Here is a 27,523-nt window from a genome sequence, read left to right on the forward strand (position 1 = left end):
TCAGCAGAATTTTTGGTCTCACCTTTCTGTGTTTATACAGTTAAAGCACTTTTTGCTTCCCAGCTTTCAACATCTGGAATTCAGTTTCAGTTATTTAAAAAAAAAAAAACACAAAAAAAAATCAAAATCCGAAATCTGCATGAAGCATCAATATCTTCACGTTTGCCCACAATTTTTGGCTTTAATTTTGTATCCTATGTAAACACCAGAAGTTCTAAGCTGTTGCACGTTCAGTAGCTGCTGTTTCCCACTTCAACTTAGGGTCTTGACCAGTTTTTTGATTATTTTTCCTGTTAGGCACTTTTCTAATTGGGGATAATTCCAAAATGATTAATCAAATTAGGCATGAGAGCAAAGTGGCTGTGTATAGCTGCTGTCTTAGTACAGCTAGGTTGCCTTGCTCTAGCTGAAGTTGCTTAATGGGCCTCTTAGGCTTTTTTTTTTTTTTTTTTAATAAGGTACTGTGTAGATCCCATTGACTCCAATTGTTGATTGGGATGCCTGACAGCCGGGAAATTAAGCCCCTTCTTTTGTGACTGAGTTGAAGGCCAGATTTTCAAGGATTTTCAAACGCTTAGCGCCCATAATTGGTGTTAGATCTTTTTTTTGGAAAAAGTTCAATTCTCATTTGGACATCTAAGTAAGGGTGAGAGATTATGATACTTGTAGCGACTGGTGTTACTGGGTTATGATTAAGTTTTTTTTAAAAGCAGCTGGCACCTAATGAGATAGTTATTTCAGTGTCAAAATAAGAGCTTCGGTCTTCTAAATTTCTACTTTGTTTGCAGATGCTGAACACTTCTGCAAATTCTAATCGTGGAGCAGAACTTTCCTCTCTTGCTTCTGCCTCATTTTTATGTATTTTTTGGTAGAGTTTGGGAGGGGGAGGGGGAAAACACGTTGAGTAAATTAGACAGTTGCTGGCAAAAAGGGGGACACACAAAATCAAGTGCTCTACTTGCGTAATCTGTTTAACGCAAGATAGCCACACGGCCTTGTGGGACGTGGGAATAAAAGGAACATCTGTGCAGGCCACATGGCAGCTTTTGAGGAGCCCCCCGTCCCTGGGAACTGTGTCCTATTTGCAAAGAAACGCTTGAACCAGTGTGCAACGGTTGAGGTAGATCCCAGCTAAACCCCCCTGTAAGCAGCCTTAGTGATCTTTTTAAAGGCCTTTTGGGCATGTGTTTCTGCTGGCAATTTATTAAAAAGAAAAAAATATATATATGTTGTGAAGACGTGTGGATGAAGGATTTTAGGAAATCACTGAGCATCTCAAGCTGCAATCAACTACAGGTGTAGCAGGTAGAAATAAGGATGGGGGGGTAGTTCCTTGGAGGATTTTTACTTTTTTCGTTGTTTTGTTTTTTTTCCTGAATGTACGCAGAGTGGTAACGTGTGTCTGGCAAATGAGCTGCTGAGAAATGAAGGCTTTTGGGGCTAATCTTTCTCTTTTTATTTTGCTGCTGCTGCTGATGTTGGTAAACAGCTCGATCACTAGGCACTGGCCCTGGGGAGCCTGCAGCTGCTCCATCCCCGTCCCCCCAGACACCAGCAGAAATTGGGCATTGCTGAAGGGGGAAGATAAACAAGAAAGTAGTGGATTTTGCTTCCATTTGCAACCTGTTGGCATGCACCACTTTTTGTACAAACAGATCGAGTTTGCGGCTTTGCGTTCTCTAGGCGGCCTATATTGTTTTTAACAGTTTCATGTATCGGCAACTGGGCAGCCTATATGAAGAAGGCACATATTTTGTTAATATGTAAATAGGAAAGGATGGTGGTTTCATCGTTATTTTAATGTACCCAGGGTGGCAATAACGCTTTTTAAATCCCTGTGAAACCAGATTAGATATGGCAAAATTAATGTCTCAACTCTCTCAGTATTTTCTCTAAAATATTTGAATTTTTGCATTTATTATGGTGCTTGTTTAAAATAGCAAAAGGTGTCAGTCATGCATTCAAAGTTTAATGGGTGGAACACAGACTTACTCTAATTTAAAGTAGTCACTTAAAAGCAATTCTGTATATATGTGTATATGGGCACAACTTTTCTTATGGTTGTCTGTTTTGGCACGGTCTTTTAGGCACTGATGTGCAAGTTGAATGTTTCTTCTGTTCAGTGTGACTTCAAGAAGTTATTGGTTGAAGTAGTATATTATACTTTCATTGCAGCCAGTAAACGTCCTACCTTTGCTCAGGTTTCAAAATGTGCCGTGTCAAGTAAAGTCCCAAGCTGTATCTGTCTATATGTATGTGTATACATATGTTGGTTAATGAGAATCTGGCCAGCAAAAAAATGACAACCTGTCCACCAGCAGCAAAACAGCAGCAGTCCGCCAGTCTTGGTCACCATCCCCTGGGGCACGTCGGGCAGACCTCATGCTCGTGAGATGAAGTCCGTAGTGGTCCACCAGATCATTTGTGTGCCTCTGCCTTTGAGATTCAAACAGTGAGAGTGTAAAACTTGTCTTTCAAATCTGTTCAATATTGAGATGATTAATTTTTGTTGGAGGCAGATTAATAGGTTTCCTATTCTGATTAATACAGTGATAATAAAATCTTTGTGATTGCTGGAATTAATGAAGCCCAGATTCATGTTTCAAGGTTTGATTGACTTTGTACTTTGGCTATACTGGAGCTACTGCTCTTAACACCGCTTATTTAGCCTTCAGAGAATCTCTGTAGGAGAAGAGCAAGAAAAAAAACCTGCACTGGAGATCACTGCAAAGGCTCTATGGGGGGAGAGGTTTTGTTTAAAGAGTGGTAAGAGTTTGGCTTCTGCTGTAGCTTTATTAGTTTCTTGTTCTTTAACCTAGCAGGCTATTTTTATTAAACTTGTAGGAGAGGTGTGTCCAACCCAAATGTGTGGGCACATCATTAAAAGCTTCCGTTTGTCAATGCCAGATCGAACTCAGCTGTGTGGGTAGATCATTAAAGGCTTCAGTCTATCAGAACCAGTTTATTAGCTGTTCCTCTTCCTCCTCCACCCTTCTCTTCTGCCGCATGCTTCGTGTCCCCAGGCTCTGCAGCCCGGCGAGCTGTGACCCTGCATGGGGTCCGTCTGGGGCTAGTGTGCACTGCTGAACTCGGCCAACTGGCTGTTGGATATGGCTCTGGAGGCCTCAAGTGAGGCGAGCATGATTAGACTTTATGGTGTAGTAGTCGCTGTTTTTGGGGGCTCCGCCCTCCTGTTAATCCCAGTGGCTCCAAAAGACGCAGGTGGGGTCAAGCAGAGGTGCATGCACAAACCGCACGTGGTGAGCACCTAAGTCTTGTTCCCTTGGGAAACCTGGCTAAAAAAGTATTTTGTGGAGTATTTTGGAAAGGCCAGTTTTTGATAGCACTTGAAAAATCTGTTTTTCCTGGTGGGCCTTCTAACTTGAGGCCAGGTTGGGATGTGATGTCAGTGATTCTCGACACTGTTTTTTGTGTGTAGTGTGGACACTGTCCCAGCTTTCAAATCTGCTTGTTGACCCAAAGACCTAAGATGGCCCATATTGCTGAGCAAGGGGTGTTAAGCAGAGGAATGGTCTGGAGGAGAGAACAGTGCTTCCATGAGCCATAACCCTCATCTGCTACAGGCTGAATATATTATTTAGGCAAGTCATTTTGCCTCAAAAGTCTTGAGTAGAGGCCGTGAGATCTTTTGAGCAGGCCTTACTCTAAATGAGCCTCATTTCTGTCTTTAAAATGAGGTAAACGGCACTTCCCTACTCTACGGGAAGTGTCATGGATAAGGACTATTAGGCAGTTGAATGCCATGGTGCAGAGGGTCAACCAGAGAAATCCTGTCCCAACACATATAGACGCTCAGCTACATACCCATCTGCATTATCTGTCATCAAGCGCAGTAATAAACCTCCTTCTGCCTCTGTGTCTCAAACTCCTGAGTGCTGTGCACCTTAGGAGTAAAACAAAACTGATGCAGGACGCAGGTTGCTTTTGGTCCACGGGTATTTCAGAGTCTCTGAGAAAGAAATCATGATTAGTATAAATAGTGTTTAAAAACCCTTCTGGATCTATTTTTATTGTGTAGCAGTCTCATAATAGGGTAGCACAATCCCTATATTTAGATTGCCTGACACTTGTGATCTTCCTTGAGCCGTTGTATTGCATTTAGCAAAGAATTGGAGAAAGCCCTGAGGCCAGGGAAGGACCTTTTTCTTTTTTTTCTTATGAAATTCCATGCAGTTGTTGCTGAGATGGAAACTTCCAGATGCTCCTCAGGAAGGCTGCAGTGATCTGCCAAAATAACTAACTTCACCAGCATTCAAAGGTCAAGTTTTTGCCACTGCCCAAGCACTGGTGGATGCGAGGAGGCTGGGGGCAGCCACCAGGCTGGGACAATGTGGAGGAGAGGCCTGGAGAATGAGGAGGATGGACACATCCCACCTGATTTTTGCCTTTATGTGTTTTTCTACCCCAGTCCCTCAGGACGCTTTTGTCTGGTGGAAAGTTTTGTTTTCTCCTCTCGAGATCATTGCTCCTGGTTCCTTGTTGTGTTGCAGCCCAGAAACCAGACGCCCTCTTGGGTGTTGGTGCATCCGTTAAGCCCAGGAGTGTCCTTCTCCAATTCAGGAAGGCATTGAAGCTGCTGTTTAAGTCCCATGGCAGTTAGTGAGTGCACGTTTGTAAACCACAGCCCCAGGAACACCTCTGCTTGTATTTAGCAATATGAATATTTACCCAGTGTGGATATTTCCTCAGTGAAGAAAATATACATCTCTTTTAAAATACCCTTATTAGAAAAAAGGGTGTTTAATTTGCACAGCAAACAGCATCCTCTGAGCTGAGTTTAAACTCAATCTGTGTTACTAATAGCTGGGGAAAAAACCCTACCGGTTGGTATTTCTTAACTGAAGTTTGCAAATTTTGCCTTTTCACCCTAAACATCAAATAGTTCTTGTATGTATTTTTCCTTATCTCAGAGGGAAAATTATTGCTACATTTTGTTAAGTTTTTATCAGGATAAAATGAATGAAGAGAGTAAATATTTCAGAAATTCAAAGATTCTGTTGTATGTTCATAATGCAGAGTAGGTTAAAGTGGCTGAATTTTCTGAAACAGTGCAATATTTTCTAGCAGAATGTGGATTTTCATGTTAACGCATTTTGGTATTTAGAACAAAAATAAACTTACCTGTTGGAAGAGCAAATTGCAAATTTGATATAACAGCACCTTTAGAAATGTTTCTTTACATTGTAATTTTCAATTTTAAAGCAAAATAAAGTCTCCTATATGATACAATACTCTTTGATCTGTAGTAATATTCTTATAAAGCTCCTCTCACCTCATTCATAACTACTATTTTATTTTCAAAGCAAAACGGTAGGTTTTGATACAATTCTAACTTAGTGAGTTTGTAAAAACATGTTTTTGTCTTTCAGTCTCCTGAGAACTCTTTTTTCTGAGTGATTCCAGCTTCCAGACGTATTTGCCATGATAAGGGTTTCGATCCTTTCCCGTGCTTGCCCTGAGCCATGAGTGGATATGTGTGATGCCTGCAAGTAGAGTTGGTGAGTTGTCACATCCAAGCTTGTAGTAACTCTCGTTCTCTCTTTTTTTTTTTCCTGCAATCTCTCTCTCTTTCCCTCACCTCCTTTTTCCCCCTCTTTAATCTGATTTGGGTTTTTTTGGTTAGTTGGCTGGTTCGTTTTTTTGTATATGCTTAAAAGCAAGTCACCGTTATTCTTCACCAAAAAAAAGAAAAGACCTTCATTGTTACCAAATATCAGCAATATCAAATATATCAATATAGGGGAAAAAAAACACTCCCTTCCTCCTTTTCTTCTCCTGACTCCCTCAAATGTTGGATGAAAATGTGAGCGGTGAGTTTTTTGGTGGTGAAACTGCAGCTCAGTGATGCAGGCAAAGCTCCCACCCAGAGCTGAAGCCTTGCGCGTAGGCAGGGTCTGATCATGCTTACGTAGGCAATTTGTGTAATGATTAAATATGAATATGAAGGGGCCTCTTCTCTGTCATACGTCAGAAGCTGTGCTCTCGAAGGAGCCATCGCCAACAAATAACGAGATCCGCCGTTTGCTGCATGTCGATCCCGGTGACAAAATGGTGTCACCAGTACACAGGAGAGCTGTCCCTTCGTGTCCTTGTGCCTGTTCAACTTGGCAGTTGCACTGGGAAGGCTGGTGGTGCTGGAGAAACCCTTCCGTGTCTGTCTGTGTTTTATTTTGTTGTTGTTTTTAATACAAGAAAATTAGAATTAAAAGATGCGTGTCAGAGGTCTTCAGGAATTAGGAAATATGGGTAATTAAATTGCATGGGAAATGGGAGAACAAATTTTTATTTTAAATCAGGTTTCTGTTACATATTTAAAATCCCTCTATGTGTTAGAAAGTGCATTTTAATTCAAAGATTATGAAAACAGAGAAATTCACACATCAGTGAATTGTGATTTTTTTTTTAAGTTTTCTTTTTTTCCCCCCCTTTTTTTCCAGAGGTAGCATAATTATCATGTCATTTAGCAAAGATTATAATAGCTGTTCAATTTTTACCGACTGGTGTAGTAAACAGTTGAATAAACCCATATGGCAGCTTGAAGCACGCGTGCAAGAGAGATCCTTACCATTTCCTTCATGTCTGAATTACCAACCTTGCTTATATGACTGAGATCCCCAAACATGGAGCAATTCCAGACTCCTCCAGCAATGCAAACATTTCTCATTGCTCTATAGCATATGAATCAATTGACTTTAATCATGGCGGTTAGCTAATTAATTCCTTCTTTGTTCCCATGAGGTACACACAGAAAACTTAGGTTATATGCAAGGCACATGCCTTTATTTGAAGCAGTCTATGCATTTACTTACTACTTCTTTAATAACTGTGAATAATGTCTGGTGTCCAAGTCTTACTGTTGAAGCCTCTGACATGGGCTAAGTGCAGCAACCTGGTACTCTGGTAACCCATCGGTGCTACCTGTAGTGGGACTCTGTGTCTGGTCTTGGCGGCAGCACGTGGAAGAGCTGGTGTGTTTTGAAGCCGCCCTTTGATGTAACAGGTTGAGTTATGAAGGTATGGGAGATGTGGCTGACTGGCATCTTGAGTAAAGACAAATTGATCTAGCAGTCTGCCCTCTGGATGACTTCAGTATTAAAAAAAGTAAAGCAACGAAAAGGATTGCTAACTCCCTCCAAATGCTGGCTTGAACAGAGAAAAAGATTCATGTAAGTGAACTTTATGAAGAATTACTTCTAGTAATCTTAAAATTTTCATGTCACATAATAGCTTTAAAGTATCTTCTGAATGTATTAGACTCTTTAGATGTTTAAAAAAATTGCAAAATAATAATATGAAATGGACAAGCACGGAGCAATCCAGCTGGAAAGGAGCAGTTGGACAAAACCGGTGCTTACGGTCGTCTTAACCCTGATGTATTATGAGCCCTCTGCCATAATTTGTCAAACGATGGTAAGTTGCCTAGCGATGTACTGACTGTAGAGGGGCTGTGTTGAGCTGATTCAGTTTTTGTTCTCCTTTTCCTTAAGAGTTCAGCTTAAAGGAGTGATCCTTTCTCCAGTTGCCTTAAGAGCCACTTCTCAATATTCTCTCTCGTTCCCCGCATGAGTGTCCCTGATGATGTCAGGAATTCATTCACAGCCGTACAGGTTTGAGAAGTTTCCAGCTTACTGAGCAGCCAAACGTGGTTTCTGCTGATTGCGTTGACTGAATATGCAGGGTCTTTAGAAGAGGCAAGAGTTTTATTTAAAGCAGAGCTTTAAACAGTTGTATACTGTTTTATGGCTGACAAAGGTCATCTAAGGTAAGCAACCAGAACAGTGAATTGCCTCACTGCAACACCTAAGAAAATGAGACAGAAAGATACGGTAAAAGGTTTTAACAAATTGCTCATTGTTACAAATTTTTAAAGTGGAGGAATCGGCGCTGGGTACCTTTTAAAATTGGAAATAACCGTGCTTGTACAGTAAATTGAGTTGAAGAACAGAACAAATCAAAATAATGGGGTGGCACGAGAAATCTGGCCTTGCAGTAAGTTCCCAGCTTGCCGCCCTGCCAGTGCGGTTCAGCGCGGCACGCGCCAAGCTAACGCGCAGGCTGGAAACCTGCTGTTTTTCTGCGCAGCTGCTCTGCATTTGTACGGTGCTGGAAGCGTTTCCACCAGACTTGTTAACATCCCTTTTTGTGGCAGAGCTGCCTATTATATGGTGCGGGGAGAAAGTGAGTCAGAAATTCGGGAGCAGAATCTGTTGTCCTGCAGCAGCCTTGCATTGCAGGTGGGATCGTGGCAGCCCAGAGATACCACTGTTGTCCTCGGAGCATCTCCCTTGCTCTTGTCAGACGTCAGTGACTTGGTTTCTTGTAAACTTTTCTGCCCATGGAACTTTCTATGTGGTCGAGGGGAGGAGAGAAGAAGTAATTTTAACAATTTAATATACTACATAATATGTTTTATAAGCTGGTGTGAATGCTCCTAAGTATTTTGGTCTTTTTTCATAACACAATGAACCTAATATTGGTAAAAATACAGATCTTAGCTGCCACCATAAAGAGAGGCTAGATTTAATAAACAGTTATGAATGTTGGCAGCTGCCTATCAGATTGTATAACATCGACTAGAGCACATGAAGACAGTGTCAACTTACATTTTATCTCAGAAGTATTTTCAAAGCGTTTATTTTGCTTTCTCTTGAGTCCTTAACCTAATTCAAGTTATATAATTGGCTGAATATTTTTCCACATAGCTAATTGGCTAGTTGCCAGCGTGGAAACCATTGTCTGACTTGATGATGATCAGAAATTAACATGACATTTGCGTGGTGGTAATGGAATACATTAGTAATGTAATTCATGACTGTAAGAAAGAGACCATCATCTCCCACCTATGAGCAGCAGGAGGGGCTGGGAGGATGATGAAATGCTCCCAGCAGGCACCTCACAGCAGTGGCTGGCCAATCTCGATGTCAAATTTAGTTTTAAATTCTTCAGACAAAGCTGTAATGCTTACCAATTAATTACTGCAAATGTCAATTAAAAATCTACCAAATAATACCGTAAGATTAAATTTCAATTAAAAAAATTACATTTAACAAGGAAGCTACAACATTATTTTAATGAATTCTGCTGAAGGTGACAGTTTATCTAGATATATTTATACCGTGTAGGTGGATCTAAATTCATTCGATAATGTTAACCATGTTACTCCGTATACGTATTAGTTTTGAAAATTATTTCCACTTTGGCTATGTCCTGGAGGAGATGGGGCGTCAAGGGGCATTTCTCATCATCAGTACAAAGGGGATTTTCACGCCTTTTAAGTATAAAAAATCTTTCCACACCTAAAATGAAGGCTTTATTGTAGACTTTCATAGTGAACAAATCAGTGATATTTTTCATTGCTTGATATTTATGAAACTGGGTATGGAATTGTTGTTATGGTAGTAGAACTGACCCTAGCTTTACTGTGAATATGATGATTTACTTGAGACGTTTTTTCAAGTAGTATATTTCATCAAGCAAAAAATTTCAATTATTCGTGTAAGTCACTTGACAGGAAGAGATTTTATTGTGTGATGGTGGTGACCTGTAAGAGAGTTTTTATCTGCAGGTCTCCACCCTGTCTTGGTAGAATTTTTAAGCACTTACTTAAATTTAATCCAGTCGTCCATGCAATGGATTTTAAAAGATACATTTTGAACTAGGAGTGGCACAGGTAAAATGTCAAGTAGTGTGATGAGGTTTGGAGTGTGTGTGGATCTCCTGTGAATGTACAACAAACTTGTATAAAACAATGGCTCTTCAGATCCAGAGTGTTAACGCAGTGTTGACTTCTGTAGCTGGGGTTTTGTGTTATGGGTAAGTGTGATTTTATTGAACAGACCAGTTCTTATCCTTTTGGAGGATGCCACTGGAGACAGAAATGCAAACGCTCTGGGAACTCGGGCTGTTGGATAGGGAAGAGCTGACAGGCGAGGGGTGGACGGTTGGCACCAGCAGGCAGGCGGTGCTGCTCTATGCAAGGGTCTCCTCATAGTATTAAAGCTCTTGTGAACAAGGGCTCTAAATATGTTCTAAAGAACTACTTTCCCAGCTTCATCTAATTTATTTCCATGAGCTTTTATTATGTTTTCACACCATCATGCCTAAAATAGGTAAGAAAGAAGACATAACTGAAGAAACAGATTTTTTGTGTCAAAGCAGTGCTGCGAAAACTTGCTCTCAGGGAGCAGGAGGCTGCTTTTCCTTGGTGGTGTTGTGTCTGGAGCCATGAATTTCGACAGGTTTTAACTTCAAATTATAAAACACACCCAGAAAAGCCAAATACTCGCTGCGGGTTAAAGTAAGTTTAGTGGGCAGGCGGTGCTGGCACCGTGAGCGCTGTTTGGGCTTTGCCAGTTGGTGGCTGAATGCAGCTGACGTGGTCCTGAGTCTCACCGCCGCTGTTCAGTGGTGTTGGTAACAGCCTTAGAGGATCACTCCTGCTGCATGCTATTATCTCATAAAGCTATAACCAGCAGGAGAGGGGAGACAGCATTTTTCCATAGGGGGCTGCGGGAAATGGAAGCTGGGGAAGTGTTGAGTAGCTGAAAGGTTTTCTTGCCACCCTCCCAGACGCTAAGGTGATAGAGAGACAAGCAGAGCAAGGCAGACTCGTTTCTTCAACAGCAGATGGAAAGCTTTAAATAAGGAGGCAGGGAAGGGAGAGAGCGAGAGCGCTCGTCATCTTTCCGCCAGCAGATAATGGGGCAAGGAGATTTTGGGTTTTGGGCACCTACTGGTCAGGCAATTAGCTGGAAGCTGGAGCTGCTGCTCTTAAGCATCCATCTTTCCAGGAGCTTTCATCTCTATGCAGGAGTGGTCATTTTTAAAATTTGAGCCCTGGGGATGAAGCTCTTGGTCTAGTTGTTAGGTACTGCAGGAACTGGAGCGCTTTCTGTATTGCCGGTTATTGAATTGAGCTGTGCTGCGTGTGGCTTGTGCCCATCCCGAACACTCACAGCGATGTCCAGTCTCCTGATCAATTCCCAGAGGTGAGGATTTCTGTCCTCCATAGGGGAATGCTTTTCTCTTTCTATGAGTTGGCCAAACATCTTGAAGGAAGATTATCTTTGACTTTGAAGGATTATTTCCTATCTCTTTTTTTTTTTTTTTCCTTTGCATCTATTGGAGAAATCAAAGTTTAGAGGCCTCCGAGAGCTGTAGTAATACCTTTCGGGCAGCAGAAAGATGAATTGTCTTTTTCAGACCTACAAATTCAGAAGGCTTTCTTAGTGTAAAGTTATGTTAGCTGTATTATATTGAAGGAAGACTGAGCTGGGGGAGAAGGTATTTTAACAGGCTGCCCTCTTATTGTCAGTTTATTTCAAGTTTTCACCCAGTGATTTACATCCCCTCTGAATTTACCTTTGCTTTTGTCGTTATGGGGGCAATCTGAGGAGGTTTAAAAACTGTTCTCACCTTGGCATTCACATGAGCCCTCAGGTCTGGCGAGATAGAAGGTGTGCGAAGTAAAAAGGCAGCATGGTTTGTATCAAGTCTTAGTCATGCCATGGTTCATGCGTGTTATTGTCGTCGTGATAATGCTCCTTGGGGAGATAGCCTGAGATGCTTTTTGTCTTCATTAGTACTCCTTTCTAGCAGAGCCTTAAGAAATCATTCTCTCTTTCAAATATACAAGGAATCTGAATATGGAATTGTTTGTCATGAAAATCCTGTGTCTATACAGTGGCTGTAAAATGCTAGATGCTGAGCGTGCTGGGAGGCTGCTCTGTCATCGGTGGTTGAGGGGAGAGCCGGACGTAAAACCCAGTGGTACCTCCCTTTTTGGCAGGAGCTTGGTGGTGGTGGTGTCTTCAGGCAACTTTGAGCGTCCACCATGCCCAGCCTTTATGGCTTTTGCTCTCACAAGCTGGGCAATAGATAAGTCTGAGCAAGGATAGATGTATGGAAGGGAAGACCTTTGCTCTGGGAAAATATCCATCATTGCTTCTAACAGGATTGTAGTGTGTGAAGCGTTTTGGGTCCTGTTGTTGCAAATGAGGTGCCACAGGACCGGGTCTGCTCCTGAAGCCTCCCAAGTGTTCAATACCGCATTGACTGCGGGGCGGCGGGATGCGACTGTTTGAGAGATGGCTTTTGGGGGTTCATGCTTGTTTGCGGAGAAGCTGCACTGGCACCAGTGAAGTGGCTGCCTGTGTTACTTTGAGAAAAAGTGACTGCAGCTGGAAAAGAGGGAGAAAAATATATGAATTTAAAAAAAGCAAAACCAAGAGCCCGTTATTTTACTATTTAAAAAAGACCAGCTTCCTTCCCCAACTGTTTCCCCATGGAATGAATCTTAGGGATACTAATGTTCTTCTTTCGTGTTCATCTTAAAATATTTTTTTGACAATGCCTCTTTAGGGTCTGATCCTGAAGACTTTGCTCCATGAGGCAAAACTCTCAGCAGGGACTTTGCTGAAATAAGTAAAGACTAATGCTTCTCAATTTAATTGGGAATTTCATCTGAATAAACAGGTTCAGATTTTTTTGTTTGTTTGTTTTTAAAAAGAATAAAACGATGCCTTGCTGAACGGTTAAGCCACCGCAGGCAATGTGGTTGGCGACCGCTGGTTCCCTGGAAGCAGCCCTCCGTGGTGTCTCACCCGAGGTGCGTTTTCAGTCGTCGCGCCCACGCGGCACGGTGTGTCTGCCTCCCTAATCGCTCACTTTGCCGAGACTTCCACAAATACTCTGGCACCGCTCGGTGAGCTAAAGACGGTGTCATTTTTAGAGATTTGGCCTGAACCTGGAATTGCTATGTTTATGTGGGTTTAAGTCAAACCTTAACATTACTTCAGTGTAATGTTTTTGTGGTTTAATGTTCTTAGAGTTTTTTACAGTGTTTCTTTTAAATTCTGTCACTGAAGTGTACGAGAGTTGACAAGTGTAAATATGTAGTTAGACAATTTCAAAAGTGTATTATTTACTGATCGACCATAATGGCTCCTTTGGAGCCATTATACTCAATCATATCATGTCATTCTGTGGCACTTATTATGATGGTACTATGGATATGCATATTATTTTTTTTTAAAGCAAGAGAAGCATTATTGTGCATGCTTAAAAGCTGTTTTTTAATTGTCAATAATGCTCTGCATGTTTTTAATATCAGGATTTTAACCATCTACGGCCAACAGCCTAGAAATCATGGTAAGAAAAGTCTATGTTTATAGGAAGATGAAAAAAGCTGTGCCTGGTATTTACAGCAATGTGGCTGCATATCTCTTTAGTATGGCTCTTTTTCTGCCTTTATTAGATCCAAGGTAAACCTAGAACCCTAACCTGAGAGCTTGGCAGGTAAAAGCTTTTCATTTTATCTCTGCAGTTTTCATCTGCTCCTGTAAGCTCTTTCCCTGACTTCCTAATTGTGTTTGTGGCATTAGCAAACGGCTGGTCTGAAAATACCGTGCAGTGTAAGTCATGTTAACTCGATGGGGGTTTTTTTAAGGTGTCACGGAGGATGTTGTTTTGTAGAGCTGGAGTAGAGAAAGAGGGAGAGAAAGCAGAATGAGAACATCAAACATATAAAATAAAATTTAAAAAAAAAAGGCAGAACACTTAGAGTGCTAAGTATGCCTCAGTCTCTTGGTAGAGCTAGTTTCAGCAAAGAAAGTGATAAGACATAGTTAGTAGCGACTTGCCTGCTAAAATGTCTATGAAGCTTTTAGTGCAGGAGGAGGTATGAGTTGCAATGATGAGAGGTGAGGAGCTAAGGTGTGATTCTGTGGCATGGGTACAGCAGATCAATTGTGGAGCGGTAATTGGAGAGAGGAGGAGGAGGAATCAGAAGTGTTGCTTAATTTAGCAAAGAGGGTATGACTGGCTGCTGGCTGTTGCTACTTGGAGGTAGGTAATAAAGGAATCTGCGTTTGAAGCTCTCGCCTCAGAGGCTACCACTAGGGTGAAATCCAAATTGTGGTTATAGCAGAGAGATGAGGAAGAGGAAAAAACCATTGGTGAAGAGCACCCTACTGTTCATTTGGGCCGTGGTAGACTCATAGCAGCTTCAAGGCTGGTTTGGGGTCCTACTCCTCTGTGGTGGACGACAGCGAGAGACGTTCTCACTGGAAGTGACGCTTGCGCAGGAGAAGGCAAAAAGGTCATTGCTATTTGTGTTTTTATTTCAGCTGCAGAGTGTCAGAGCGGGTGACTCTGCTCGGCCTCTTCTGCTCAGACTTTAGGACAAGTTCTGCTTCGTTGCTTTGTTATCAAAGGAGTTACTTACACCAGTCTGAATGAATTTGAGTTAATTATTGAATTGCTGTTTTTCACCCCCTTATTCTAGAGAACCTTCCCTCAAAAATGCATTTTGCTTTAAGCGTGGAGAAATTAACCATGAGATGCTGGAACGAGACAATTTTGAATAGTTCAGGAGTGGAAGGACATTTTTGCAGATTTTGAGCTGATGACAGGCAGATTTCCTTGTGACAGTTTTTAAATCAACTGAAGTGTCAGAGATTTTTAGCTAATTCTGTATTAATTCTGACTTGTCTCTCTTCTGAAATTGTGTTAAACCATTAGTCCTCTTTTGAAACAGGAAACATAAAAGAAGTAAATAACCTCTTACTGTTTCTTTCTTTGACCTAGATAAGCAACTTCATATTCAGGCTCAGGATTGGATCTTACGTTTGTGCAAAGACTAGTGCAAAGCTAAGCTTAATTATTTCTTTGGAGATGCTTCCTATTTAGAAAAGTTACTCGCTGAAGTCTCATCAGCTCAAACATGAAATATCTGGGGTAGTTCTATTGGGACCATTCGTTTAATATTCCTGAGAAATGGTAGAATTGCTCATTTGTATAAGAGGGTTGGATTTATTAAGCTGCCGTGCATTTGTACACACACACGCACTAGCACACAACACTTGATGATTCAGAGGAGGAGTAGAGTAATTCAGTTCTTGGACTGCCTCACGTGTGATTGGCTTCCTTTCTGGGGGACTTATTTTAGGGAAAAATCAATGTCAACTGAAAAACATTCCATTCTGAAAAGACAAAAATTCCCCTACTTGTGAAAATGTGTCTTGGCAGCTGATTTAACTTATGATACAAGATTTAACACTTTTCACTAAACATGAATATTTACCATGGCAACAGCTACGTTACATGCCACATGTTGGAGACTTGCACATTGTTGCAGAAACTTGTAACTAGTCTCATTTTGATAACTCCTTGTTTCCATTGGCAGAATGGATCTACTTCTGCAGCAATTTCACGCGTAGACCTCCCATCAGTATCGGTGGGAGTTCTGCCTGCCGAGCAGCTGCAATATTCGGTTGTGTGGCTCCAGAAATTCATAGCTAATTGCTCTGTTGAGCTTCCTTCCTGTCTGAAGAGCTTTCTAAAAGTCTCTTTTTTTTTTTTTTTTTTTTTTTTTCCCCCAGCATCTTTTTTGCTAGCTGGCATCAGGTGGGCTAGTCCTTCCTGACGTGAGCTGCTGCGCTCAAGCTCGTGGGAGCTCTTTGGGCCTCTCCGGTTGCTCGCTGTGCAGATGGTGCCCTGTCCTGGGAAGATCCCTTCTGGTCACCCCCCTGCGAAGAGGCATATCAAACCAATTTTGGTCTTGCAGAGTAATAGGTCTGTGGTTTCCTCGGGCCCATCTGCCCTTTGCCATGCCCCTGTGCTACTTTCTCAATTCCTTGTCACCTTTCATTTGCGGTGTAGTCGTTTTTCAGGCGACACTAATTGCATCGTGCTCACTGGGGACTTAATAAAAGCGTGATGACTAGGACAGTGCCGTGAGAGATGAAGTCCCCCTGCCGCCAAGCGCAGAGTTTTGCGCGCTGGTAGAGATGGCTTGGGCTCTACCTGCGTGCCTGGGCCATGCGATGACTCTTCTGGAGAGCTGAAACGCAGTGGCCTTGAGCTTCTGAGAGGCCCCAAATCAACAGGAGCAAAGCAAAAGATGCTTTCAAACAGTTCGCGTAGAAATAAAATATTTTTTTTCTTGATATAGGAATAGTTAATAATTCAATAAAAAGTTAAAACTTAGCCACAAAAAACTAGATGTGAAATAAGAAAAGGCTTATAACTTCACAGGCAATCACAAATATTTACAGATACCTTAAACAGGAGGGGTTTTATTTTATGTATTTTTAAAGGGTAGGAGGAACATCAATTTTCTTGCTTTAGGACAAAGCTAGCAAAAGATTAGGCAGCAAACTCTTTTTCTCTAGAGATAAAAATGGTCTTTTAAATGCTTTTTTTCTACTGTTCTCTGAAGTATCTGGTCCTGGCTGTTTCCATAAGGAGGGGATATTGGCCAAGATGGTGTGACCTTCTTTCCTCTTCTGGGCACTGATGAGAACTCTGTCCTTTTTCTTCCATTTGGAATACATAGAATTAAAATGAAAATAGCTATTAAAAGCAGGAGTTGAACACACAACCAAGAGCTTAACCTGTGTCAGATATCGAGTCCCTTGGGATCTTGGCAATAATCCCTCCCTGTTGGAACCAGCCCCAGCATGTGGTGATGCTGTGGCGGGAGCCCTTTGTGTGCGATGCGTTTCTGGGACTCACGTGGCTCCAGAACTTAACTAATTTGCCTCTCTTTTTAGCATGATGTCTTTTAAAGGTGTTATATTTGTTTCAGTTTTGTGTTAAAACAAAATGGTTCAACTTTGTAGATTTAACCCTGTACAAGTATATCTAATTGTGAATCCTTTTAACCTATGCATATGTGACTAAGAAAAAAGCAACAGGGTAGGTAGTGCCTTTTTGTTTTACTTGAATCAAATAGCCTATTGGGGTTTCAACTGTAAGTGAATGTTACACTTGTTTATTGCTAAGGTGACTACAGTATCAAGGTTATGTGGATGTTGTAGTATTATAAATGCAAAGATAATGTAGAGAAGAAAAATAGTTTTGTTGGCTAAAATCATCCTATTCCTATAGCATAAAGTTGCACACTGTCCTACATTTCGATTCTCATTCTATTAAATTACCTGTTTAATAATTTGAATCCAGTGTTATTTTTATATTATATTGCAAATGTGTGACTGTGAGGTTATTTTTAAGATATATTTATTAAGGGAATGAATACAATAAGACAAGTCATTGCAGCCCACATACAGTTCTTTGACTTCTCATTTTATGATATTTCAATTGCATATGATTACCGAATGCAAGTTTTAACTTTTATGGGGGTTCATTAGAGATGCAGCTATGTAGAGAGAGATTCAATAGAAATTTGATTTTTTTTTTTTGAGCTGTAAAAGTATAGTGAGATGGAACAACTTGATGGAACATAATTCTAGGCTTCCTTGTCTGCGCTTGAATGCATAATCCTTGAGTTTTCAAGGGCTTAGCTGTACTGGAATGGAAATTTGCCTATTGCTAATGATGGGGAGAGGCATGTCACTAGCAAGGGTTGGTGTGAGGGAGAGCGGAGCATCTGAAATCGAGGGTATTTGCCTCCTTTCTGAGTAGGACACAGAGAAGAGGTTGTATCCTCAGTCGGGGCAAGGGACTAGGATGAAATACTTTTTGCTGCTTTGCAAATCAGTGTTCTGGTGGAGAAATAAGGTTTCAGTGAATCTGTGGCATTCTCTTCTAATAGAGAATCTTAAGTAAAATGAACTCTCTAAACGAACAATATTAAAACCAATCTTAGCGAGCAAGTGCTGAGAAAACAGTTTTTGGGGCACATTTAAAGGAATAGATGTGATAAATGAAAAACTCCACCCTGCAGTTAAAATAAATGCTGTAATGCTTTGTGTGAATACTAAACAGGAGCACATTACATCAAGTATGGTTTAGTTGCATTATTTATTAGGATAATGTGTTTGTTTTTAATGTATTAAAGTGTAAACATCTGTAACTGAATGATCATGCCTCTTAGGAGGAGGAACCCTCTTATTCAAAGCTAATTGTAGCATTAGCTGCTCGTGTAAAGCCTGTTCCACATTATAGACTATTTATTTCCAAATACTAACTTCTCATAAGGTTGCAAACCAAGATGCAGAGCAAAGACATGCATGCTTTTCAGGGCAGAAGAAGGGGAAAGCACTTTTCTCCTCAAATTTTATATGCTGATTCCCAGTCTTCGATGTGCTAGTGCATCTACTCTGCAGTCCTCGCCACTCTTGCTGCCTGGCTCCAAGCCTTTCCCCACTCTCTTCTTGAAATGGGGATAATGCAGATAGTAGGGTTGCTTGAGTGTGCTCCATCCAGGGTTTCATCTCTGTTTCACCTCTGTGGAAGGAGGCTTTCCAATAGCTCTGGTAGGATGTGGATATCATAGTAACAGCATGTTTTTATCTTTTTCCTTATTTGTGAGGAGGAGGAAGATCTAACAGGTAACTCCTGGGGCGTGATCTGGCCGGGATCCTCAGTCCACAGCCTGGCACCAAGGTGATGGTATGGTCCCTCGGTGGCTGCTGTCACCTCCACGCAGGCTTTGGCCAAGTGACTTTTGATGGTGACTTTTCTGGTTCGTGACAAGTCTTGTGGGATGGAAGAGCTGGATTTGCCATGCCTCGGGGGGGAACTGCTGGTTTATCAGGCACTTTGCACCCTTCCTGCAGAGAGGGGAGAGGAGGGACAGGCAATGGCACTGCAGTCAAACGAAGCTAGAGCCATTTGGTTTCCCTCTGCAGGAATACAGTGGCCTGCCCTTATCGTGTCGTCCCCAGAGAAATGGTTTTCCTGGGCTGTGCCGCCTCCCACAGCAAGAGAAAATAGTCCAAAAGCAACGAAGCACACAATTACATAATGAAAAACAATAAAATGCATCTTCTAATATGTACTATTGATGACTTTATAATAAAAACTAAAAGTAATTACACTTCCAGGTATTCTGCTGCGTGATAAGCTCCAAGAAAAAGTGAAGAAAAACTTAGAAAGAAAAGATTTTTTGTTTAGTATAAACCCTAGACTTTGAAATGACACATAGCAGGGAATAAATGTCCATCATCTATCAAATGAGGTTTGAACAGTTTAGGTCACACTAGACAAACACTTCTCACCCTAAAACCTTCTTTTCATCTTCATTCATCAACAACACCTTAAGCTTGTGCCCCTCTTTTCTTTCCAATCTCTCTCAAAAATAATAATCTCCTTGATGCCTGCAAATCACTTCTGGCTGGCATTTGTTAGGCGAGTTATGAGCTATGGCTTCTGCTGCTCTGATAAACTGTGCGCTTTGTGGCTTTCTCATCCTCCTGTCCCCGGAGGAGCGGTGCCAGGTGGGAAAGGTTTGGGCTGGAGAAGTGGTGGTGTTGACGAGAGGAGCACTGAGGGCGAGAGGGAGGTAAGATGAGAATTGAGGCAGATGTGCCCGCGAGCAAAGGGGATGCGAACGCGGGCTGTGTAAGTTTGAAGGCAGCAAAGGAGATCTGAAGTTTTCAGAGAAGCTGAGGAAACGGGCGTTGTAGAAATGGGAGGCGATTAGCAGAAAGAAGTGAGAGAGGTAAGGATCGGGTTTCAGAAGATGCAACTAGTGTAGCAATCAAGACTCATGCGGTGCAGATGCATTTCTTGTCTGGTCGTATGCAGTTTGTCTAGTTGTAGATGCTCTGATTTTGCACTGTGGTCTTTGCTCGCTGGGACGGCAGAGCGGTGTGAGGGCTGCAGCCCCAACTCTCGGTCTGTGGACCGGGTCTGAATACAGCAGCTGGAGGATGTTGTTAATATATATGTAAATCCGAGCTGTCAGATTTGCAACATTAAAACAAAAAGGCAAATGTCCGTGGCCAGGCTTGATAGGAGATTTGTTCTCTTCTGCAGATCCCCCGTGAATATTGCTCCTCCACGTGGCAACGGCTGCCCTGGTGGGTGCTCAGTCCTATCTTTAATTTGTTTTCCCAGTGTACAGATTAAGCTACATTGCTGCGTCTTGTTATTTCATCCTACTTACTTCCCTCAGGTCCTTCGCTTCCCCTCGAGCAAGCTATTTTCAATCCCCCTTTCCTGTTAGGAAGCTACTTCTCTTACTCTAATCCTTATCTAATAACTCTTAATTTTTATTTCTATCCTTTTCTAATTTGCAATACTCCTCTTGGATTAACTCTCCTAAGATACAGTTTTTCCCTCGCGTTGCTTGTTTATTGCTTTCTCACTGGTTGTTCTTTTTTCTTTTAAAGATGCTTTTCTGGCTACAACCCCAACTGCTTGGAAGCGGTTGGTTCAGCAGTGCAGTCCCCTGATTTGGAAAGGCCACAGACTGTTTGCCCTCGTTTTCTGCCTTCCTCCTTCTTCTTGTTCTATGGTTCTGGGAAACGAGGCTTCTTCACGACCACCAATTACCGTTGATCTGTGTGACCCAAAATTATGAGTTAATTAAAATTACGAGTTTGCTGTGGTATAGGCTCACTGTAGCTTGCTCTACAAGTGGGGGAATTCCCAACTGAGCAAGTAGGTGTGGGCAAACCTAATTAACTGATGAAGGAGGATTCACCCATTTGCATGAACTGGTCACACATCGTGGAGTGTCATGAGGTAAGCCAATTTCCTACCCCAATACTTTCCTCTTTCCCACTTCTCTCCTTCACAGTTTAAAAGCCATAAATCACTTATCTGAAATATATTTAAAGAGAAGAATATTTTCCTCTGCGTTTCCTATTTAATGCTTTGTAGCGGGAACAGTTAGACTCACTCATGTGCTAAAGCAAGAGAAATATTCTCCTTTGATACTGTATCTTCGTTTTAGGCAGTTTCTATTTTACTCAGTTCTTAGATGATAATTCTAAGTTCTTAGATGCTGCTTATTCTGCCACAAAAGGAAAATGCAAAACAGGATATTTTAATATTATTAATAATGAATGTTTACATAATTAGTTCAATTACTTTGTTCAGCTTGACATTTTGTCATTGTGGACCTGTCTTCCCCTCTTTTTGAAAGCCTGTTAGCAGTGATGGGAACTGCAGGGGTGGTGTTGAGAGCCTGTTCTTGTAGAGCATCTCCCAGTAAGGATGAGTCCTCCCCATCTGTTCTTCACCATCTCTGAGAGCATCTTCTGCCTTTCTCAGGCTTGCTTGTGTGTGTCCATACCCGATATGCTTAGGAACATTTATTTGAACCTCATAAAATTTCTTGCAGCCTTGTATGTTAATCTCTGGTATATGCTAAAAAAATATATTTTGTGTGTAAAATGAAGAACATGCCTTTAAATGTGGCCTTTAAGGTTTATGTGAGATCAGGTCATTCACCGGTCGGGAAATTCTTCTTAACTATGTCATAAGGGTGAGTTATTCCTCCAGTCCTTAATTGCTGCTGTGTGACATGTTTAGTGTATAGGCTTGGAGTGTACACAGCTAGAGAAAAATACTCTTCTGAAAAGATGATTTTTGGCCAATTAGAAACTGAGGTGGTTCTTGTGATATTGGGAAAAAAAACAGAGAGGGTTTTGTTGTTGTTTTTGTTTAAAAGAAAGAAAACCAGGATAATTGTGCTAAACAGCAGGGTGCTGCTGAGCGATGGAGCAGCTGAAGGAATGGTTCGTTTTCCTGTTATGTCACTGCTTTAGCTTTCTCGTTCTTGTTCCTCTGTTTCTTCAGAAAGGCCCTGCAGCCTGCAGATAACAGAAATTAAATTAGTATTGATATAACATTAGACACTCCTATTAATATTGACAGTCTGTCGATACTGTTGTGCTACTTTTGTAATATGGGATGTTAACGGATAATACTTTAAATAAAAACACACTAATCTTATAATCACCGAACATGTAGTAGGGGTCTCGACTCTGTGCGCTCCTCCTCCGAGCTCCCCTCATCCTCTTATTTCGGTTGCGATTGCCAGTCTGCCTGCTGCTCCCTGCGCGCCAGATGCCCTCGCCTGCTGCGTCCCTCCTCCAAACTCACTTTTGGTGCGTGCCGGAGGGTTGCGTCTGGCAGCCTGCTCCCCTGTGCCGTTGTCACCTCCTGCATGAGAAACTCGGGCTCGTGAGCGCCAGAGGAGGCAGTAGTAGGTATGAGTGCAATCGGTGCTTTGCAAATAAGGCAAGTGCGAGGCTTCCTCTCCCCGCTTTTTATCTCTTGGCTTCAATTTCCCTAGTTGTAGCAATGGCAGTCTCCACCGTGGTGGTGTCAGTGGTGGGGGCAGATGCCTGGCCAGCAGTGTAGGAGCCCAAACGGTGGAGTTTTACTGCTGTGGTGTTTGACTGGGAGATGTTGCCCTCTTGTTGCCTAAGTGCATCCACATGCTGTTGACAGAGTCTTAATAAATGCCTCTTGCCCTCTCCTTAGCAGGCTTTTAACTCCGAGGTGCTGCTTTGGGAAGGTGGGTGATGAGCAAAGTGTATTGATGGGGAGCAGATCACGGTCAGGGCCACGGAGGGGCACGGGCAAGAGAAGCAGCGTCCATGGACCATGCCATGGGCTGGGTATACGAGTGCTGTGTTTGCAGACGCTGTACCAGTTTGCTGAGGGGGAAGGAGGAAAAATGCATTAATGACGGTGGCTTGGGAAGCTGGGTGCAGGAAACATGGTGGGGATGACCTGGAGTTGTAAAAGCAAGCAAGCAAACACAAAGTCCCCAACTCACCATGTTGTTTAAACATGCAGAAGAGTGTATGAGGTCATAGTTGTGTCCTTAATCTGTAGCGCTTGTTTTGTTACTTAGCACATGTTAGCAGCTATGCATTTCATATGAATTTTTTATTTTTTTAAAGTCTATTGTGAAAATTGCCATGTTCATCAGAGCTAAAGTTATTTGTTAAATGGTGTAAAGAATGCGCATTAAACAATAATGATTACTTTGGTAAACACAGATGTCTTTGTATTATGCAGTGGGTTTTATACGTGAATTTGTACATGTCTGTGAAGCAGAATTTGCCATCCACCTAGAGAAGTGGGAAACACAATACATGTTAATTGCCTCTCTCTTGGCCCCCCGCTCCACCTGCTGTGCTGCTGCAATCTGTTGATGTAGTGCTGAAATCTGCAGCACGCGCGGACGGACCCGGCAGCGAAGCAGGTTCGCGCTTGCAGATGTGTGCCCGTTGTACGAGGGAGCAGGCAACAGTTTTAACTTCTGCCTCTTTGTTTTCTAACTGTGAGGATATTTTTAAAAGGGGGAGGGAAAAACCTTTATCTTGCTGAAAACCATCTAGTGATGATCAGTTATTCACCGCATTATTAATGCTTATTTGGACGTTGCTTGGACTGCTGGATTAAACAACTTCCCCGTTATGTATTGAATGAAATGAAATACATGTCACAACAGCAATGCTGTGATGATGACAACCGTCCTTGGCTGTGCATCTCATTAGAAAGATATACATTTTTCTTTGTTGTGTATCTGTGAATGACAGAAGTTGACAAACATCTTTTAAGAAGTTGCTGTTTGGAGAAAGTTTCATTGGTGGCACAGAAACCACGGAGGAACTGCGGAATATTGTTGTGAAGGCAAATAACTATTTGGGTACATACGCGTTTTATAAATCACCCCCCTCTGCTATAGCATTTATTTTTGACTTTATTGTTGCATACGCGTTGAAGGAGATCCTCGTCTGGATCGCTTATTCTTATAAAGAAATCCCAGAGGGTTCAAAGTTCATTTTGGATTGAAACTTGCGCTTAAAACAGGATTAAAATCCTTATATTTCGCAGTTTTAAAGACTGAACTGATTCTCTGAATGTACCACCTTAACTCCCAGGGGACAGTTGAATTTTTCCATAATGTTGTTTTTTTGGGGCAAAGAGTTATTGACTTTGACAGAGGAAAGCTACTCGGGAGGAAATGTACCAGATCGGGGCTCAAGCTGCTGTCAGCTGAACAACGATACTATAAAACACTCATTTTGAAGATGCACAATCTGCTTGCGTAACTTAGGCCTATCAGGCTGCGTTTCGGTAGGGTGCTGGTGTTGACCCAGTTCAGTGTTTGCCTGACTTCAGGACACAAGTACTCTCTCCACTTGCAGTAGCGGTGTGGCTGTACTTAGGGATCTTGGTTAGACCACGTGCAAGTGACTTAGGGAGCAACAAAAAGCTCAGGATTTTTTTGGAGACTCTTCCAGAGCTAAAGGTGTTCGCCATTCTGGCTAAAATGGCTTTTTGTAGTGAATCAGAGAAGAACACATTGCGTGATCAGTGGCATTTGCATGACTCTGCGGATTTCGTAGGTGTTGTACGGATGCCAGGTAAGCACAGTCTTGACCCACAGAAACTTGAGAACACGATTGAGAAACCTGTAGGAAGAGGCAAGTGTGGACCTGTGGCAGGGAGGGGAGGAAGGAGGCGGTAAGTCCCCTTTTCCCACCTTCCCGGCTCCTCCGGCGCTCGCTGCAGCAGTGCTGGTCCAGCCCAGCTCTGCGTCCGCACCCAGGCGCCCTTCAGCATCCTGAAACAGAGAGCAAAATCTCTGCAGAAAATCATCATCTGGGGAAAAGCGTGTACTAAAGGAGCTCTCAACTTAGGTTCACCCCAGTGTCTGAAATTGTTTTACTTTTGCTACAAGTAACACCTAAGTTTGGCACTTAACCTCAGAGGCACTCTGTTAAATCCCTATTCTTGATTGCGGCAGCTAGGGTGGAGTTTCCTTTGGGAATTAAAGGAGTAGGAAGTGTTGTTTGTAGTTTGTTTTTTTTTTTTTTTTTTTTTGCTGACTGGTGCTAATGTGTAGGTGGGGATGTGCTGCTGTTTTTGTAATACTTTTATTGTTTATTTAATTGCTAGTTAATTGATGGTAACAATGCCTGGAGCCTGGGAGAGGTATTCTTTTATGTTTGCTCAAATCAGAACAAGTAAATAATTTTGTAACTTAAAAAGAGATTCCAGATTATTCTCTGTAGTTTATTTACCTTGCAGGTTTAGTAGCCCTTACGTCCAGTAATTTCATACCTCATTATCAAGTTTCCCCAAATTTATTTGTGTTATTTCTAGCAGAACAACAGATGAGAAAAATTGCTTTCAAAATTCAGAAGAGTGTAACTGTAGAACCCCCCAAACTGGCCTGGGAGCTCAAAACAGGTGTTACACCTGAACTTGCTTCCGGCTAATTTTTATTAAAGAAGTGAGGTCTCAAGTTGATAGCATTCCTTTTTCAATTGCAAAAACGTCAGTGCAAAATCTGAAAACCAGTAGGGTATCTGATGGATGAAAATGCATCTTTGAACTCCTGTTAATTGCTTCACGGTTTATTCGGAATAAAATCTACTTGGTAACTTTGTCTTCCACATTTATCCAATGAAATAAAATTCAAACCAGCCCACGAGCTGGAGAATGTTTTTTATTTATATGTGGTGTAGTTCCATCTGGTCCACGTTAAGGACCCCAAAAATATATATGATTAGCTTTATAGTTCACTGCTAAAGGTAGCAAAGCTGGCTTTTAACATTTTTCAAATTTGCAGCTAGCATCTCAAAACATTTGCTGGCATTTCCTGACTGTGATTACCAACCAAAGATTTTCTTGGTTGTCTCTTCACTTTTTAAAGTATATCGCATAGTTTTCCTGCTTAAAATAACACCAAAGCCTCTGCTCTTGCCTTTATAACTTTTAAGCAAACCATCTCTGTCAAGACTCGTCGGTCTCAAACCCCAAAGCCCAGTGTGAGGAAACTTCAGATAACACGTAGTATTAAAGTAGTAAAATTTATGGCTGTCACCACCACTGAACTTGTGCTCAATAAAATGAAATACCGCACGTTACAAGTAATGGGAAAGGTGAGCGATGTTGCTTTACGACAGTTAAGGAGAGGGTTTAATGTATTTGACAAAAATCAGCTCAGAAATGCCCTCCGCGTGCCCAAAGTGGGTGGAACACTCCACTTACTGAACTTATCCCAGGTTGGGTTTCAGTCATCGACAAAGTCCTGTGTTCCGAGAGAATGAACGATTGAGACCTTGGAGGAAAAAAAAAAAAAGCCTTTTACTTCTAGATTTAGGCCAGACTGTCTCCTTTTTCAACTCTTTTTCAACAACTGAACATTTGTATCTGGAGTTGTCTCACACCAGAAGACACCTCAGTGGTTTGGTGATGGTCTGAGGCAGCCTCAGCACCATCGCAACCCGCCGGAAAGGTCAAGAGCACTCGTCTAGTGCAATATGAAGGGTTTTTCTGCCCCTATTTACTTCTTGTATCATACTTTCCATTTGGAGCATAAAACTCAAATGGGGAACAGCTGCTAGTTTGGCTGCCAGCTTGTCCCAAATGGCACCATGACGCAAGGCTTTGTGTGTATACATTTATGACATACAATTTCAATAATAATTCTAGCAGTTGCAAGTTTTTCTTATAGCGTTCAGTTCTCCTTTGCCTGCTCATACACCAAATCTGTGTTGTCAGCTGACACTAAAATCCTGGAAAAATGCCATATTTTCTTCTACAAAGGCACGTGGCATTATCTTAATACTGTACCTCTTTGCTCTGCGTTAATACTGTTGATCGTTTTGGTACAAAGCCTGAGCTCAAGGTGTGGACTTTGCTCTCCATCCCCTCGCATCACTCGAGAACGCTCCCACAAGCGCGTGGCTTGTGCAACAGCCGGGAAGGGTGTTTTCTGTGCGCGTAGTAGTTATTTAGGGAATTTTTCTCCAAGTGCAGTATTTAGACCTTGAGAAGGCTGCCTCTTAACCTCAAGTATGTCCAGAAGTGTGTAGCAAGAAGTGCCAAGGATTTTCAGGAGTTGCATTGAAGGTGTTGTTTGAAGTTAACCATATTTTATTTTCTCAAACCCTTTCTTGGGACTTAATTTATATAGCGCTGTGATGGGCATGTATAAACACCGCGATCAGATTACAGCACGAGTGAAATAGGTAGACTCGTTTTCTTTTTCTTCTTTCACAATAAAAATCTAAGAAGTTCGGTTGCTTACCTCATAAAATGCACATTTCTGTTACGGATTAGCCGTATTTTAATGAGGCCGTTACTTATACAGTAGTACATTAGCTAAGTGTCCTCTGATTTTTATGTAGCGAATGTTTACGTGCAGATCCAAAGAGCCCTGGCCATTCCCCCCCTCCACCTGGTTGTTAAGGTAGAGTATTTGGGTCAAAAAAGCCGTTAGCGGGAGGCCAGGGGCAGGTGCCCGCCGTGGCGGGGAGGGTTGGGGTGCTCAGGAGCCCAAAACACGCTAAAATCGTGGTGCACGGCCTGCCTGCCCGGCCGGGCCAAAACCCAACGCTCGTGGGTTTGCTGGAGGTGAAATTCAGCCCCCTACGATCCCCCGGCAGGAAACCTGCGTGACGGGGGGCAGCGCTTAAACCCGGCGCGCTCGGAGCGGGGCTGGGCTCGAGCCGCGGGATTTTTCCCACGCCCGCGTGCGAGTCACGGCGCGGCCAAAACACGCGGCGCAGCAAGGCTTTCTGACTTTTTTGGCACCGTTTCCTCCCGATTTCCACGCGCCGAGGGGCGCAAAGCGCGCGGCCGCCGGGCCGATGCTGCAGCCCCGATGCGGACGTGCCGCCCAGCCCTGGCTGGGAAGCCGAGCGGGAGCTTTTCTGTGCCGCTTCAAATTGTAATTTCGGATAAAAGGCTGCATAATAACTTGAGAGGCGTGTGAGAAGATCTTGTGTTAATACTGTGTAAACCTTCTCTAACTTCAGGAAGCTTAAAATCAAAT

At 42.3% G+C, this 27,523-nt stretch overlaps 1 protein-coding gene across 18 annotated transcripts in view; it reads left to right on the top strand.

Moving 5' to 3' along the window:
• FOXP1 (forkhead box P1) overlaps window positions 1–27,523 on the top strand; it is a 388,378-nt gene that overhangs the window by 41,073 nt on the left and 319,782 nt on the right. For all 18 annotated transcript variants that reach the window (XM_068907706.1, XM_068907674.1, XM_068907708.1 and 15 more), the window contains one exon: window positions 5,391–5,519. The gene's annotated coding sequence lies outside the window, so the exon portion shown is untranslated. The remainder of the gene's footprint in view (window positions 1–5,390; window positions 5,520–27,523) is intronic.

This window comes from Struthio camelus, chromosome 14 (genome assembly GCF_040807025.1).
Source record: "Struthio camelus isolate bStrCam1 chromosome 14, bStrCam1.hap1, whole genome shotgun sequence".
Taxonomy (NCBI): domain Eukaryota; kingdom Metazoa; phylum Chordata; class Aves; order Struthioniformes; family Struthionidae; genus Struthio; species Struthio camelus.